Consider the following 18,229-nt stretch of genomic DNA (forward strand, 5'->3'; position numbering starts at 1 on the left):
CGCATGCGACTTGCCATGCGATTTTAGTGCTGCTGCTAGGGGTGTTTAGCGGGTTGTTTATTTTATTGCCCCTAAACGTCCTGATCCTACACAGGGATATGAAGGATAAAACGCATGAAAAGCACACGTGAAAATAGTCCCCTTTAACACCCCAATCACACCGGGTGCGACTCGCCATGCGATTTGCCATGTGATTTTACTGCTGCTGTTAGGGGTGTCTAGCGGGTTTTTTTTGGGGGTTTTCTAATTTTTTTTTATTGCACGCACCTGCTAAACGCATCAAAACCGTATGTCAAAATAGTCCCCTTTAACACCCCGGTCACACGGGGTGCAACTTGCCATGCGACTTGTCGAGCGATTTTTGTGCTGCTGTTAGGGGTGTCTAGCAGATTGTTTTTTTTTTTGCCCCTAAACACCCCCATCCTACACAGGGATACGAAGGCTAAAACGCAGCTGCTAAATGTGTCAAAATAATTCCCTTTAACACCCCGATCACATCGGGTGCGACTTGCCATGCGATTTTACTGCTGCTGTTAGGGGTGTCTAGCGGTTTGTTTGTTTCTGACGCTAAACGCATCAAGAGCGCATGTCAAAATAGTCCCCTTTAACATCCCAATCACACCGGATGCGACTTGCTATTCGATTTGCCATGCGATTTTAGTGCTGCTGTTAGGGGTGTTTTTTTGTTTTTTTTTCTGCCCCTGAACACCCCCATCCTACACAGGGATACAAAGGATAAAACGCATCTGCTAAACGCATCAAAAGCGCACGTCAAAATAGTCCCCTTTAACACCCCAGTCACATCGGGTGCGACTTGCTATGCGATTTGCCGTGTGATTTTAGTGCTGCTGTTAGGGTTGTCTAGCGGGTTGTATTTTTTAATTTGCCCCTAAACGCCCCCAATCCTACACAGGGATACGAAGGATAAAACGCAGTTGCTAAACGCATCAAAAGCGCACGTCAAAATAGTTCCCTCTAACACCCCGGTCACATCGGGTGCGACTTGCCATGCGATTTTAATGCTGAAATTAGGGGTGTCTAGCGGTTTGTTTCTGCCCCTAAACGCCCCCATCCTACACAGGGATACGAAGGATAAAACGCAGCTGCTAAACGCATCAAAAGCGCATGTCAGAATAGTCTTCAACACCTGGATCACACCGGGTGCGACTTCTCATGCGATTTTAGTGCTGCTGTTAGGTGTCAGGCGGGTTTTAATTTTTTTTTATTGCACGAAGCTGCTAAACGTATCAAAAGCGCATGTCACAATAGTCCTCTTTACCACCCCGTCACACCGAGTGCGACTTGCTATGCGATTTGCCGTGCGATTTTAGTGCTGCTGTTAATGGTGTCTAGCGATTTTTTTTCTATTGCCCCTAAACGCCCCCATCCTACACAGGGATACGTAGGCTAAAACGCATCTGCTAAACGCATCAAAAGCGCACGTCAAAATAGTCCCCTTTAATACCCCGATCACACCGGGTGCGACTTGCCATGCGATTTTAGTGCTGCTGTTAGGGGTGTCTGGCTGTTTTAATTTTTTTTTTTATTGCACGCAGCTGCTAAACGCATCAAAAGCGCATGTCAGAATAGTCCCCTCTAACACCCCGGTCACACCAGGTACGACTTTCCATCTGATTTACCATGCCGTTTCAAATCGCATGGCAAGTCGCACCCTATTGTCCGCAACTAAAGCGATCATATCGGCGTGATTCCGACTCAGGTGCGACTTTCATAGACATCTGGGCAGATGTCTTGCGAGTCGCGCCTCAAGCCGGAATGACATCCGACTTTGAAATCGTGCGGCTTCACTGGAAGTCGCACGATTTTAAAGTCGAATTGCTGTGACCAAGCTATAAGGGCCGGTTCACACTATAGAAACGCAGTCCAAGTGCGTTTCTGCATTTTTGGTGCGTTCCGGTGCATTTTTGATGCGTTCCAGTTCATTTCCCCCCTCTTTTTCTTTAATTTAAACAGGGACATGTGCGTTTCTTGATGCGTTTTTTCCGCGTTCCAGTACAGTAGTATTGCAGGGAAAATGCAGCCTGTTCCACTTTTTTTTTTGTGCAACCGGAACTCTCTGGGACTGCAATCGCTGATGTGAACTATGACATTGAAAACCAGATCACTGACTTTCCGTGCGATTTGGATGCAGAAAAAAAGCAACTGAAATGCATGTCCTGTGAACCAGCCCTAAGCCCAAATGCAGCGATTCCTGTGCGTTTCCAGCTCCGTTCAGCAATCACTCTGTGTTCATGCAGGCTGCTGCAGGTGTCAGTGTTAACGACACCCACAAAAGCAGGTCGCAAAATGCAATGCGGTCGCCTAAATCGGATCGCATCGATGCGAACACTCTGATTCTGGTGAGGTTAAAAAAAAAAAGAAGATGCCTGCACCTTTTTCATGCGGATGCGATGCGATTTGAGCCATGCTAAGTGAATGGGCATAAATCACATTGCACAGATCTGCATGGGATTGGCACAGTAATGCGGTGCGGTTCCCATGCAAATCGCATGCGATGTGACAGTGTGAATGCGATTCGATTTCAGTGAGGCGGAAAAAAAGATGCTTCACGTTTTGCGTGTGGATGCGGTGCGATTTGAGCCTTGATAAATGAATGGGCTTAATCGCATTGCGCAGATCCGCATGGGATTGGCACAGTAATGCGGTGCGATTTCCATGCAAACCACATGCGTTTTTAGTGCTGCTGTTCGCAGCAGGTTTTTTTTTCCGCCCCTCCATGTTCTCCTGTGTATCCATGCAGACAGGCATTTAGGCTCCTAGGCGGATCATATCTAGGCGGATTTGTATTGTCGGCAGTATCACTGCGATCCCGAGACGCTCTGCAAAAGTGACAAATCGCACCACACTTGTTCATTTTCCAATGGTGCCTAAATGTGGGTGCGATTCTGCCGCCGCTGTGGCAAAGCTCATCGTGCAATGCTTGTCACTCAAAAAGGAGCGGGGGCTTTTGGCTTCTTTTGGGCGACAAGATTGGAGGGAGGTGGTTTGCTGCGATTGCAGCGCAATCTATCCTGTGACAATCGAGGAGGAGTCGCACCTGAACAAGTGGGGGGCGGTCTGTCAGATCGCAGAATCGCTTTCATACAAAAACGCCTGGATGTGAACGGAGTTTAGAGGGAGAAAAATGAACCCACTGCCAGTGCGTACAGGAGCAGCAGAATACAGGAGTAAGTGCAAGGGTCAGGAGTAAGTGCTGCATGGAGTGCAGGGGTCAGGAGTAAGTGTTGTACATAGTGCAGGGGTGAGGAGTAAGTGCTGCACAGAGTGCGGGGGTCAGGAGTAAGTGCTGCATGGAGTGCAGGGGTGAGGAGTAAGTGTTGTACATAGTGCAGGGGTGAGGAGTAAGTGCTGCACAGAGTGCGGGGGTCTGAAGTAAGTGTTGTACATAGTGCAGGGGTCAGGAGTAAGTGCTGCACAGACAGGTCAGGAGTAATGATGCACAGAGTGCAGGGGTCTGGAGTAAGAGTGCAGGGGTCAGGAGTAAGGGCTGCATGGAGTGCAGGGGTCAGGAGTAAATGCTGCACAGAGTGCAGGGATCAGGAGTAAGGGCTGCAAAGCATGCAGGGGTCAGGAGTAAGTTCTGCACATAGTACAGGGGTCAGGAGTAAGTATTGTACAGAGTGCAGAGGTCAGGAGTAAGTGCTGCATGGAGTGCGGGGGTCAGGAATAAGTGCTGCATGGAGTGCAGGGGTCATGAGTAAGTGTTGTACAGAGTGCAGAGGTCAGGAGTAAGTGCTGCATCTAGTGCAGGGGTCAGGAGTAAGTGCTGCATGGAGTGCAGGGGTCAGGAGTAAGTGCTGCATGGAGTGCAGGGGTCAGGAGTAAGTGCTGCATGGAGTGCAGGGGTCAGGAGTAAGTGCTGCACAGAGTGCGGGGATCAGGAGTAAGGGCTGCATGGAGTGCAGGGGTCAGGAGTAAGTGCTGCACAGAGTGCAGAGGTCAGGAGTAAGTGCTGCATCTAGTGCAGGGGTCATGAGTAAGTGCTGCATGGAGTGCAGGGGTCAGGAGTAAGTGCTGCATGGAGTGCAGGGGTCAGGAGTAAGTGCTGCATGGAGTGCAGGGGTCAGGAGTAAGTGCTGCATGGAGTGCAGGGGTCAGGAGTAAGTGCTGCATGGAGTGCAGGGGTCAGGAGTAAGTGCTGCACAGAGTGCGGGGATCAGGAGTAAGGGCTGCATGGAGTGCAGGGGTCAGGAGTATGTAACTCTTAGAATACAAAGGTCAGGGGTAAGCAGCACACAGGACAGGAGTACAGAGATTGCTGAATTTTCGGATATTATTATATGTTTAGTACAGAATAATAACAGTAATAATCGCAAATCGCGTTCCCAATTTTCCTGCCATTTGTGCAGAGAGCAGCGCCGGAGTTGGCAGTGCCAACCAATCAGTGTTCAGCTTTCTTCTGTTTTCAGAAGGTAATAAATACCTGGAAGCGCTACGCTGACGCATGCAGTCCAGGTGGCCCCATTATGTCGCACATGAGATGAGTGATGTGGACGCACACAGCTGCTACAATGCAGTGCCGGGGCTCAGCGAGAAGAGGAGAAAGTCTTTTATTCTATCCCACAATGCTGTGCGTTCCTCCCCTCTGAAGAGCCGCAGCTCCTTCTTCCTCTCCTGATGGCACTCCATGCGCTTACCTCTGCCGCTAAGGCTCCAGGTCTCTCCTTTTCTTGGCTGGCTCTGTATTTTCACAGCCTCCCCCCCCCCCTCCCCTTCCCATAAATACCCCTCCCTGGCAGCACAACCCAAAGCTGTAACCGCGCGACTGCGTCAGAGGCAGAGAGAGAAGGAAATCCTGAGAATGAGTCACCCCGTCTGAGCGACCACACCCGACGTGGGATGACACGAGCTGCCGCGTGCATGCCACATTCCCCACCGGCCTGGCAGGGCCGTAAGACCCCCAGACGCACCTATTGCGTTAGGAAATGCACATGCGTTTTCCTCAAAATGTGTGTTTTTAGCACTGTAAGCCCCCCGGTCACCTCTGTGCGATTTGGCATGCGATTTGCACGCCAGGCGACTTGCAAATCGTATGCCGAGTCGCACCCTATTGTCCACAATTACAGCGGTCGTAACGGCTCGGTTCTGACTCGGTCGGACCGATTTCTGAAGTAGGACATACGCTACTTTTCGTGCGATTTGCATAGACATCTGTGTCAGATGTCTTGCAAATCGCACTTGAAATCCCCCGACTTCACTGTAAGTCACACTATTTCAAAGTGGGGCTTGATGTGACCGGGGGCTAAGGACGTGTTTATACTTGCTTCAAAACGTGGCGTTGGACATGCGTCTTTAAAGCAGTTTGAATGCCAAGCAAAGCCCTGTGACTAAATAAAATGGATATCTTACAGTCCCGTTCACATGGTGCGTTTGCTTCGCTTCAAAAATGATCCCCCATGTTGCTTTCTTGGTGCTTCAAAGCGTCTTCAAAGCCTCCATAGAAGTCTATGACAACGCTCGCTGACAGCACCTGCAGCTTTTGGGGGGGGGGGGGGCTTCTATTTAGCTTCAATTAGTTTTGGAGCGGGGCGGACTGACCATTTGGAAACTCGGGCACCGCCTGAGGGCCCGGGGTCAGTAGGGGGCCCCATGAGATGCCCCTGGTACCTTTTTCATAGACTTTTTTTAATTTGGGCAAGGACACAGGGGCCCCATGATCCCCTATTGCCCGGGGGCCCCATGAGTTGTCAGTCTGCCCTGTTGTGGAGGTATTGTGGGTATGCGATATCCCAGGATGCACCGGGAAAACAAGCGAACCAGAAAGACGTCATGAGCAGCCACTTCCGGTTCATGTGTATATATTCTGGAAATGTCTGGTACAGATGCCACATTTGGTGTGCAGTGTGGAGCAGCAGGAGGGTGAATGGGGTTCAGGCGACAGCGGAGCAACTAGCAGACGGAACACATGGTGTGCAACATGGAAACACTATAGCTGAGGGTTAGCAGGGACCAGAGAAAGTGGACTGAGCAGCAGATCAGCAGAGCTGGGGGACCGGAGCAGGAGAAACTAACAATGTCACATGCGGTGCGCAACATAGGAGCAATATAGTGGGAGGTGAGCAGAGACCAGAGAAAGAAGAGGATCAGCAAACCAGAGGATCAGCAGAGCTTGGGGTTACTACTGAGTGGGGATCAGCAGAGCTGAGTTACTACTGAGTGGAGGATCAGCAGAGCTGGGGGTTACTACTGAGCAGATGATCAGCAGAACTACAAAGTGAAGGATCAGCAGAGTGGGGGGTCACTACTGAATGGGGGATCAGCAGAGCTTGGGGCTAATACTGAGTGGGTTATCAGCAGAGCTGGGGGCTACTACTGAATGAGGGATTAGCAGAGCCGGGGTTACTACTGAGTGGGGGATCAGCAGAGTTGGGGGTACTACTGAGAGGAGGGTCAGCAGAGCTGGGGTTTACTACTGAGTGGGGATCAGCAGAGCTGGGGGTACTACTGAGTGAAGGATCAGCACAGCTGGGGGTCACTACTGAGTGGGGGATCGGCAGAGTTGGGGGTTACTACTGAGTGGGGGATCAGCAGAGCTGGGGGTTACTACTGAGTGGGGGATCAGCAGAACTGGGGGTTACTACTGAGTGGGGGATCAGCAGAGCTGGGGGTTACTACTGAGAGGAGAATCAACAGAGCTGGGGGCACTACTGAGTGGAGGATAAGCAGAGCTGGGGGTCACTACTGAGTGGGGGATCAGCAGAGCTGGGGGTTACTACTGAGTGGAGAATAAGCAGAGCTGGGGGTCACTACTGAGTGGAGGATAAGCAGAGCTGGGGGTCACTACTGAGTGGGGGATCAGCAGAGCTGGGGGTTACTACTGAGTGGGGGATCAGCAGAACTGGGGGTTACTACTGAGTGGGGGATCGACAGAGCTGGGGGTTACTACTGAGTGGGGGATCAGCAGAGCTTGGGGTCACTACTCAGCGGGGGATCGGCACAGCTGGGGGTTACTACTGAGTGGGGGATCGGTAGAGCTGGGGGTACTACTGAGTGGGGGATCAGCAGAACTGGGGGTTACTACTGAGTGGGGGATCAGCAGAACTGGGAGTTACTAATGAGTGGAGGATAAGCAGAGCTGGGGGTTACTACTGAGTGGGGGATCAGCAGAACTGGGAGTTACTAATGAGTGGAGGATAAGCAGAGCTGGGGGTACTACTGAGTGGGGGATCAGCAGAGCTGGGGGTTACTACTGAGTGGGGGATCAGCAGAGCTGGCGGTTACTACTGAGTGGGGGATCAGCAGAGCTGGGGGTCACTACTGAGTGGGGGATCGGCAGAGCTGGGGGTTACTACTGAGTGGGGGATCAGTAGAGCTGGGGGTACTACTGAGTGGGGGATCAGCGGAGCTGGGGGTCATTACTGAGCGGGGGATCGGCAGAGCTGGGGGTACTACTGAGTGAAGGATCAGCACAGCTGGGGGTCACTACTGAGCGGGGGATCGGCAGAGCTGGGGGTACTACTGAGTGGGGGATCTGCTGAGTGGGGGTACTACTGGGTCCCTTTAAAACAAATAGAAAACAACACACACGGGGCATTTGCCAAGCTTCAATAAAGCATCACCAAAGCATCAACAAACAGATTAAAAAAGCAAGTTGCTGCAGTAGGCACTTAAGATTCCATTTACACTTGCACCACTCCAAAGTCGCATGATTTCCAGTGCTTCTTTGCAGCATGACTCTGAGTGCGACATTGATCCGACTGTACACTCTCCAGATCAAAGCCGCATTGAAAGTTGCATCAATGTAGCGCAGGCACCATTTCAAAGTCTCTGCGACTTAAACGGGTGCCGCTGAAAAGGATGGGCTGCGACTTGTTATGCGACTATGATGTCTTGATGTCCAAAGTCGCATGACAAGTCACACAAGTGCGATGGGAGCCTGTGTTAAAGTCGCAGCAAGCGTAAAAGAGCCCATAATGCGAGGCATCAGTCTGCAACGTGACACGTGAGTGATTCATATAGACCCGTGGTGGTGTCTACTGCCCCTCTGAGGCTGCGTTCACACCTAGCATTTGCTAGAGGCGCATTTTCTTGCGCGTGTTTTTCATGCAACAGGCATTCTTCTCAATGAGCCGCCCTACGTGCGACATGTGCAGCAAAATAGTGGATGTAGCATTCATTTTTGCGCATTTTTTAACCATGCGTTTTTGCCACAACCGCTGCATGTTTTTGCACGTTGCTGAATGCACATCTACTCACCGCATTTGGGTTTCCACCAACAATGAACGGCAACGTGAACGCAACACAATCTTTTTTTTACTGTATGTCATAAACGTGCGCCAAAGCATGCGATTTCGCAAGCATCTACAAAATGCGAAGGAGTGAATGCGCATGGCAGTATGTACCATACCCTCTGGCCGCCATGGAACAGTTTAGGGCAGGGATGGGCAACTGTGGCCCTCCAGCTGTTGGTGAACTACAAGTCCCATCATGCCTCTGTCTTTGGGAGTCATGCTTGTAACTGTCAGTTTTGCAGTGCATCATGGGACTTGTAGTTCTAAAACAGCTGGAGGGTTGCAGTTGCCCACCCCTGGTTTAGGTGGCTATTTAGGGGGGGGGGGAACTGTGGCTCAACTGCCTGTTTTTATTGTCCCAACAACTGTTGTGATCCAGGCCTAAGAATGAACGCACGATTTAGCATTTCGTGAATGTGCGTAAAAAACGTTTTCCAAAATGCATGAAAACGCCCGTCACACCTCTGTCACCATTCATTGGTAATGACACCCCCCCCCCCAAAAAAAAATGCGTCAAATGCAGCAAAATGCGTAGTTAGAAAAAAAAGAGCTGGATGATTAAAAAAGGTGCGCGAGCTACCCTGCCGCTAAATCAATGGGCTGCGTGAGGAGGAAAAATAAGTGCATGAATGCGCAAACAAAACATGCAAAAATGTGCGATTTTGCGCATCTGCAGCCTAAAAACGCTTTTGTGTTATATGGGTTCGGCTTGAATTTCGTTCCGGGAAGCTGGACTTGAATATTGCAATCATTAAAATTCATTGAGCATTTTTAATGTGTTACCATTGACTACAAAGCAACATGTGACCTTGATGTGACTTAGGCGCGACTTTGATGCAACTTTGGATGAGTGCAACTTTGGCTCAACTTTGGCTTGGATAGGCTTTGACTGAAGGATGATTGTTTATGATGTACAAAGTCTCACATAAGTCGCATGTATAGATTAGGAGACAGCCGGACAGATTGGGGTAGGGAGTTCCATAGGATGGGAGAAGGTCGGGAGAAGTTCTGGAGGTGAACATGGGAGGAGGTGATGCGGGAACTAGAGAGCAGATCGAAGAGAGCGGTTTGGTTGATATATTGAGACCAGGTTGGTGATGTAAGTTGTTGTTAGTATTTTGAATTTTATTCGTTGGGCGAGTGGAAGCCAGTGGAGGGGTTGGCAGAGAGGGGTGGAGGACACTGAGTGGAGGCCAGTGGAGGGATCGGCAGAGAGGGGTGGAGGACACTGAGTGGAGGCCAGTGGAGGGATCGGCAGAGAGGGGTGGAGGACACTGAGTGGAGGCCAGTGGAGGGGTTGGTAGAGAGGGGTGGAGGACACTGAGTGGAGGCCAGTGGAGGGATCGGCAGAGAGGGGTGGAGGACACTGATTGGAAGCCAGTGGAGGGATTGGCAGAGAGGGGTGGAGGACACTGATTGGAGGCCAGTGGAGGGATTGGCAGAGAGGGGTGGAGGACACTGATTGGAGGCCAGTGGTGGGATTGGCAGAGAGGGGTGGAGGACACTGAGTGGAAGCCAGTGGAGGGATTGGCAGAGAGGGGTGGAGGACACTGAGTGAAGGCCAGTGGAGGGATTGGCAGAGAGGGGTGGAGGACACTGAGTGGAAGCCATTGGAAGGATGGGCAGCGAGGGCCAAATCACATTCAGGTCTCAGGGAAACCCTACTAATAATAGTTACAATCTAGAGTTCTAGGTGCAATAATGAGATAGACACTGGGAAGAATGTCCCTTACATTGGGGGTCAGTGGGAAGAATGTCCCTTACATTGGGGGTCAGTGGGAAGAATGTCCCTTACATTGGTGATCAGTGGGAAGAATATCCCTTACATTGGTGGTCAGTGGGAAGAATGTCCCTTACATTGGGGGTCAGTGGGAAGAATGTCCCTTACATTGGGGGTCAGTGGGAAGAATGTCCCTTACATTGGTGGTCAGTGGGAGGAACGTCCCTTACATTGGTGGTCAGTGGGAAGAATGTCCCTTACATTGGGGGTCAGTGGGAAGAACGTCCCTTACATTGGGGGTCAGTGGGAAGAACGTCCCTTACATTGGGGGTCAGTGGGAAGAATGTCCCTTACATTGGTGATCAGTGGGAAGAACGTCCCTTACATTGGGGGTCAGTGGGAAGAATGTCCCTTACATTGGTGGTCAGTGGGAAGAATGTCCCTTACATTGGAGGTCAGTGGGAAGAATGTCCCTTACATTGGTGGTCAGTGGGAAGAATGTCCATTACATTGGGGGTCAGTGGGAAGAATGCCCCTTACATTGGTGATCAGTGGGAAGAATGTCCCTTACATTGGTGGTCAGTGGGAAGAATGTCCCTTACATTGGTGATCAGTGAGAAGAATGCCCCTTACATTGGTGATCAGTGGGAAGAATGTCCCTTACATTGGGGGTCAGTGGGAAGAATGTCCCTTACATTGGTGGTCAGTGGGAAGAATGCCCCTTACATTGGTGGTCAGTGGGAAGAATGTCCCTTACATTGGGGGTCAGTGGGAAGAATGTCCCTTACATTGGTGGTCAGTGGGAAGAATGTCCCTTACATTGGGGGTCAGTGGGAAGAATGTCCCTTACATTGGTGGTCAGTGGGAGAAGGAGGAGGACACACTGAAGGAGCTCTCCCTGAGAACCAGCGTTTTCAAGCCTGGGCCTTGCGTGCTAGCTTGGCCCAGGAACCATGCCTGATCCAGGGGGAGGCCCTGGGAGGGATTCCCCTGATGAGACCGGGCCTAGTGAGGAGGAGGAGGTGGAGGACCTGACTGTGGGTCCCGGCCCTGGTGAGGATGTCGATGTCTTCAGGCAGAAGATTACTGATAGATTGGTGACTATTGGAAGAGCTGAGGAGAAACTCAATGTTTTGAAATCGGAACACAAATCCTTCAGAGCCAAATACTGCCAGGCCTGGAGCAAGAACAGATTGGGCATGAAGCCAGCGCTCCAGCACATGGAGGAGAAAGTAAAGAGACAATCTTTATTATTAGAAAAGTTGAAAGCAAGAAGTGGAGCATTTAAAGAAAAGTTCGATAATGAGAGGAGATTTGCCAGCCAGACATCAGTGAGCTCTGTGGATCAGCAGCCTCAGGTAATGGATGACCCGGCACCATCTACATCAGCGTCTCTCCCCCCATGTCAGGCTGAGGAGTTGTCAGTAGCAACCAGCCAGGGGGTTGAGGGTGAATATGGAACCTTGAGGTTCATCCAGCACATGGAGTCTCCCCTGAGAGCAGACAAGTTTGCCTTCACTGATGACCCTGCAGAAGTCCCTGAGGATGGACAGAGGAGGTACAGACTGGCAAAGCCAAGACTGGTGGAGAGATCCCAATACACCAAGATGGCTGCTCCCAGCATGTCTGCCCCACCTGCTGCGGTGAGTACTGCGGATGAGGAGCTCTGCAAGCAGCCTGCTGTGGAGGAATCCTCATCCAACCTGGAGGAAAAATCCCTGGCAGAGAGGTCTCCATACCATCAGGGGAATGTGGGTGAACCTGCACCAAGCACCCCACAGATGGAAATTGCTGCTGCTGTTCCTGCTGAGACCAGTAGTCCCTCTACAAGCAAGATGGCTGCCACCTGCAGAGAGACTGTTTCACCTGAGCTCCCAGGTGCTCCAGAGCTGATTGATGCTGGTGGGGGAGGGGAGCAGCACACTGCACAACATGGAGAGCAAACATGGATGTCTCACTTGTTGCTGTGTCTGAGAATCCAATCCAGTCCTGGGCTGAGTGTCCTTTCTTGGAAGGAGAGATGATTGAAGGAGCTTCTATGGTTGCAGCAGTGAGTGCGGACATTGCTGTGAAGTCTATGACTGGTGAGACTGCTAAAGCAATGGATGTGGTGGTGGTGGGTGGAGGTGAAGGGGTTAACATTGCTGACAGAGGTAAAAATGACATTTCTCCCCCTGCTGAGCAGAGAGAGGATACACCATCCAATCCCGGATCTGTGCAATCTGTATCTGCCAGAGTTGCACCAGATGCTCCCAGACACACAAATATTTCTGCTGCTGGAAGGATTGGGGGGAGCTATGCCTCTGTTTTGGGGAGTCGCACCAAGGGGGTGGGGGTAGTGTTGGGAATACTAATGGTCACAATTTTGGGAGGTTTGGTGGTGGGATGGTTGGTGGGGTCAGGAGAAGGAATGTGGTACAGTTGAAGTGGGAGGGGGAAGGGAACCCACCAGTAAGGGGGAGGGTGGCGGAGTTGATTCTAGAGATGGGGTTTAAAGCCTGTGATGTGTTTGCGTTGATCTGCCCAGTCGGCAGCTATGAATACGATTTGTCGTTTGTAAAACCTGAAGGCCTGGACCTGTTTTGGGAGAGATATTGGAGGTGCAGGAGCCTTCAGCAGTGGAGAGGTTTGGTGGCAAAGGTGGTTTCCAGACAGCCTTTGATAAAATCGGTGACAATCCTGGTCCGGAATGAATCCATACCAGAGGCTGATTTAGTAGTTTGGCTACGCCGACATGGTGAGGTCCTCACCCCACTGCGGAAGGTCCTGGATGAGCATAGGATATGGACAGGGGCCTGGACGGTGTCAGTGCAATTGAGGGTGCTGGGCAATGTGGTTCAGCATCTTCCCTGCTCAGCCTTTCTGGGGAGGGATAGGCTGACCATTTTCTATCAAGGTCAGCCTAAAGTTTGTAACAAATGCGGAGAGAAAGGTCATTTTGCATCGTCCTGCACCATCAAGAAGTGCTCACTGTGCCAGGATTTTGCCCATTTGGCCAAAGAATGCACCGAGATTCGGTGTAATTTGTGCCAGCAGATGGGTCATCCATACAGTCTGTGCCCAGAGGCACTACACAACCTGCCAGGACTGGAGGCTGAGCTGCAGAGGCTGGATAAAGAGGATGAGGCAGCTGATGCTAGGGAGGAAACTGTAGTTGCCCCTCCTGTGTCTGTTCCCTCTGTTGTGTCAGATTGTGTTTCCCCAAGTAGTGTCACCCCTGAGTCTGTCCCTCCTGTCCCTAATCCTACAGTACGTAGATCCTCCAGACTGGCGGAAGCTGCTGGGGGGGCGGGTTTAGCGGATCTTCCCTCTCGGCCTACTCAACCTCCGGTACCTGTCCCCCATCAGCGCAAACGTGGTCAGGAGGTTGTGGGGGTGCCGGATGGGGGTGGAACCGATGAGGCTCAGGGAGGGGTATCCATGTCCCATGTCTCGCCTCCTGCTGGGGGGGATTCGGCTGATGAGGGGTGGGAGAGGGTGAAGGGGAAGAAGAGGAGGATGAGAAGAGCTGTCCTCTCTTCCTCAGAATCAGATCCAGGAGGGGTCCCTCTTGGCAATACTTTTTCAGTTTTGTCAGGTGATGAGATGGTATCTGATATATCCATTTCTCTATCATCTATGGATGAGGGGGAGTCACATACTCTGAAGAGAGCTGTTTCGGGTGATGGTAGAGGTTAGGAAACAACTACCCCAATCATCCTGATGGCAGTTCCCACTCTGTTAAAGGTGGTGACCATTAATGTCGCCAGCATTAAATCTGCAAGAGCTCGTGATACGGCCTTATTTTTGCTCAGCGAGTTTGATGCTGAGATTTTATTTTTGCAAGAGACCTGGCTCAATACATTGGCCGATGTCTATCTAGCAAAAAGGGAGTGGAGATGTGGTCCCTCCTTTTGGTCTCTTGCGGCTGAACCTTGCAGCGGAGTTGCGGTCCTTTTTAAAACCGATATGGTAACGTGCCGGCGGGTAATTGAGGTAGAAATGGGGAGATGCATGGTCTTAGACGTCTCTGTTAGGGGGCAGGACCTGCGTCTGATCAATATCTATGGACCGCAGTCAAAATGGGGCAGGAAATGCCTCCTCACAAAGATCAAGCCCTTCCTTTTTACGTCCCAGCAGGTTGTCTTTGGAGGTGACTTTAACACCATAATTAGGCCTGAAGACAGGAGAGGCTCCATAGACAGGCTGGGTTATGATGGCGTTTTTCTCAGAGATTTGGTTAGACAGGCAGGCCTGGTAGATGTGCACATTAAGCACTGCCCTGGTAGCACGGGGTTCACATTTCAGAGAGGGAATAGTCAGAGCAGGATAGACAGGTTTTTTTTTAAGGAGAACTCTGCTTTCTCAGCTCCTGAGTTGAAGGCGGTGGAGTTCTCTGACCACTGTATGCTGTCTGTGACTCTGAATGCCTCGGACACTCCACCCAGGGGAAGGGGTGTCTGGAAACTGAATTTGGCTCTCCTGGAAGATGTAGAGGTAAGACAATCCTTTGAGGATTTTTTTCAGGCACAGGTTTCTATTCTGGACTTTTGCAGCAGTAAGTCAGAGTGGTGGGAGCTTGTGAAACAAAGGGCGATTGGACTTTTCAAGGCCATAAGTAAGAAGAAGCAGCTTGGTATGTATATTGCCTACCAGCATTTGCGGAGGAAGCTTGATCGTCTTGTCTCGTATGGAGGAGATCCAGGGGAGATCTCTGAAGTGAAGCTTCTTCTTAGGAAGTGTCAATACGACCGGCATGCCTCCTTGATTCTGGAGAGGGATTATGGGAAATATCACTCACCTGATCCTTACCAGAACTGTAAGCAAGGCATAGCAGTTAAGACGGTCAATGGCCTGAAAGACAGTACAGGTTCCCTGATAAAGTCCAGATCGGGGATCTTGGAGATCTTTGGGTCGTATTATGCAGACCTCCTGGGAAGAAAGGACCTTAGCCGGGACAGGATGGAAAGCTTTCTGGATTCTACTCCAGGATTGGGAAATGGTGCATTGCTTTTGATGAATTTGACAGAACCAATTTCAGCGGATGAGGTAGTTCATGCTATAGACAAGCTGGCTACCAAAAAATCGCCTGGGCCAGATGGATTGACAGCTGAATTTTACAAGTGTTTTAAGTCCATTCTGGCTCCCTTTTTAGCGGAGGTTTTTAACAGCTGTCTAGAAGAGGGTTCGCTCCCTCCCTCCATGAGGCAATCCGCTGTGATTCTTCTGTCAAAAGGTAAAGACCCCTCAATGATTGAGAACTGGCGCCCCATCAGTCTTCTCAATGTTGATAGAAAGATCTTGGCAAAGATTCTATTTTGGCGCTTCTCGTCAGTAGCAGGCGATTTGTTGTCCAGCCATCAGCACTGTTCGGTCCAAGGTAGAAGTACCTTTTCAGCAGTTTTGGCTATCCGGGAGGCTTTGGAACGATGCAAGGCTGCTGGATGGAGAAAGTACTTGCTGGCATTGGATCAGGCAAAAGCTTTTGATCGAGTGAATCATGAATATCGGTGGTTGCTGCTTGGTAGATACGGCCTGCAGGGGAGGTTTATAGATTGGCTGAAGACATTATATAAAGGGGCTGAGAGCTTCCCACTTGTTAATGGTTGGGTTGGGCGGCCTTTTGAGGTCGGCTCTGGTGTGCGCCAGGGATGTCCTTTGAGCCCCCTGCTATATGCTTTCGCAATCGACCCCTTTGTAAGAAGGCTAGAGGGCGCATCGTTGTGCGGGGTGCCTCTGGGCATTGCTGGTGTGCCGCCTTTGAAGGTCGTTGCCTATGCTGATGATGTGTCTGTTATTATCTCTGGGACTGAGGAGGCGCAGGAGGTGGTCTCTGTGATAGAGCAGTACACGGAGGCTTCTGGCTCTAAAGTCAACCATGAAAAGAGTGAAGTTTTCTGGATGGATGAGGAGGGTGAAAGCTTCGAACTTCTGGATGCCTTCCCAGAGCCCCAGCAGGAAATTAAAATTTTGGGCATCAAATTTGGTCCTGGTGACTATGGTCATCGAAACTGGGAAAGCAGGTTGGTAGTTGCCAATGCCAAAGTAGCGAGCTGGAAGAGATGGAGGCTTTCCTTGAGAGAGAGGGTTGACTTGATCAAAACTTACCTGATCCCGATCTTTTTATATGTCAGCTTCGTCTGTATCTTGCCGGTATCTCTCTATGCACGGGTCTACAGCTGTTTTTTCCAACTGTTATGGGGAAATAGGCTGAACTTGATCAAACGCAATGTAACTTACCTGTCCAGGCGGGAGGGTGGCCTTGGAATGGTCAACCCGATAGTTTTCTTTTCTTCGCTCTTTTTAAAGTACAATCTTGGTAATATGTTAGCAGAGACCCCGCCGGGATGGGTGGGTATTTTTCAGTCTTGGTTTAGGCCTTTTCTGCATTGCTGGGAAGATGGCGGGCCAGTGAAAAGTCTGAGAGTCCGACATGGCAAGCTCCCGGCTTATGTTGCCCCGTGTCTGAAAATACTTCGGCAGTGGCAGGTGACAGTGGAGGATATCAGGTCCCTTCCCAGGAAGCTTCTGGGGGAGAGGATTTTGGCTTCTGCTTTCAGTGTGTCACTGGCCTTAAAGGATTGCCCAGGCTCTGTAATGAGGGAGGGATTGCGTTTAATTAACTTGGAGAGAATCCCTTTGAAGTTTAGGGATCAAGCCTGGCTCGCTTTCCATGGAAGGCTCTATGTGAGAGGGAACCTGAAGCACCGCCCTGTGGATGATCGGGATTGTCCTAGAGCAGAATGTGTTGGTAAGGTGGAGTCTATGGACCACTTTCTGCTCCTGTGTCCCTTTAACATAGAGGTGTATAAAAGGGTGGGGAGGGTTCTGGGCATCCCCTTTCTCTATCACATGAGTTATGCAGAGTGGGTGTACGGGGCATTCCCAGCTCACTGGGACTTTGATTTGGATACACTTTTTCTAGTTAGTATAGTTGTCCGTTACTTCACATGGAACGCACGGTGTCAGATTACCATCCGGAAGAAAGTCCACCCTGTAGAGGTGGTGGTGCACGATATTCTGGGTGAGGTTGGGAAGATTCGGGGTCTTGAGAGGGTCAGAGAGCCTCGGGCGGTCTGGATAAGGGCGTGGAGGAATATCAGACCTGCCTTTGGTGAACTGTCTATCTCTGGGTGAGGGGCTCTTTCCTTATACTGTTCTTTTCACTCCCGTAGTTTTTGTTGATTAAGATCTTTTTTGAAGAAGGGCTGCATGCATAAGGGGGGCGGGGCTGCATGCATAAGGGGGGCGGGGTGGTTTCTTGACCTCACAGGTTTGATGTCTGGTGTAGTGATGTGAGTGGTAGTACGATTTATTTTCCCAATTATGTCATGTTCATTTCTGAGACGTTTGCTTTTGTCTGACAGCAGATTTTGCTATGTTTATTTTCGTTTTGCTGTAAATATATATCATTTTTTTTATATTCTGTATAATATTTTATGTTTATTGATTGCGAGACTTTTAATAAAGAAAAATTGGGAAGAATGTCCCTTACATTGGGGGTCAGTGGGAAGAATGTCCCTTACATTGGTGGTCAGTGGGAAGAATGTCCCTTACATTGGTGATCAGTGGGAAGAATGCCCCTTACATTGGTGATCAGTGGGAAGAATGTCCCTTACATTGGTGGTCAGTGGGAAGAATGTCCCTTACATTGGGGGTCAGTGGGAAGAATGTCCCTTACATTGGGGGTCAGTGGGAAGAATGTCCCTTACATTAGTGGTCAGTGGGAAGAATGCCCCTTACATTGGTGATCAGTGGGAAGAATGTCCCTTACATTGGGGGTCAGTGGGAAGAATGTCCCTTACATTAGTGGTCAGTGGGAAGAATGTCCCTTACATTGGTGGTCAGTGGGAAGAATGTCCCTTACATTGGTGGTCAGTGGGAAGAATGTCCCTTACATTGGTGATCAGTGGGAAGAATGTCCCTTACATTGGTGGTCAGTGGGAAGAATGTCCCTTACATTGGTGGTCAGTGGGAAGAATGTCCCTTACATTGGTGGTCAGTGGGAAGAATGTCCCTTACATTGGTGGTCAGTGGGAAGAATGTCCCTTACATTGGTGGTCAGTGGGAAGAATGTCCCTTACATTGGGGGTCAGTGGGAAGAATGCTCCTTACATTGGAGGTCAGTGGGAAGAATGCCCCTTACATTGGTGGTCAGTGGGAAGAATGCCCCTTACATTGGTGGTCAGTGGGAAGAATGTCCCTTACATTGGTGGTCAGTGGGAAGAATGCCCCTTACATTGGTGGTCAGTGGGAAGAATGCCCCTTACATTGGTGG

Source organism: Staurois parvus, unplaced genomic scaffold (genome assembly GCF_062004578.1).
Source record: "Staurois parvus isolate SC_StPar_1 unplaced genomic scaffold, SC_StPar_1.0 ptg002394l, whole genome shotgun sequence".
Lineage (NCBI taxonomy): Eukaryota > Metazoa > Chordata > Amphibia > Anura > Ranidae > Staurois > Staurois parvus.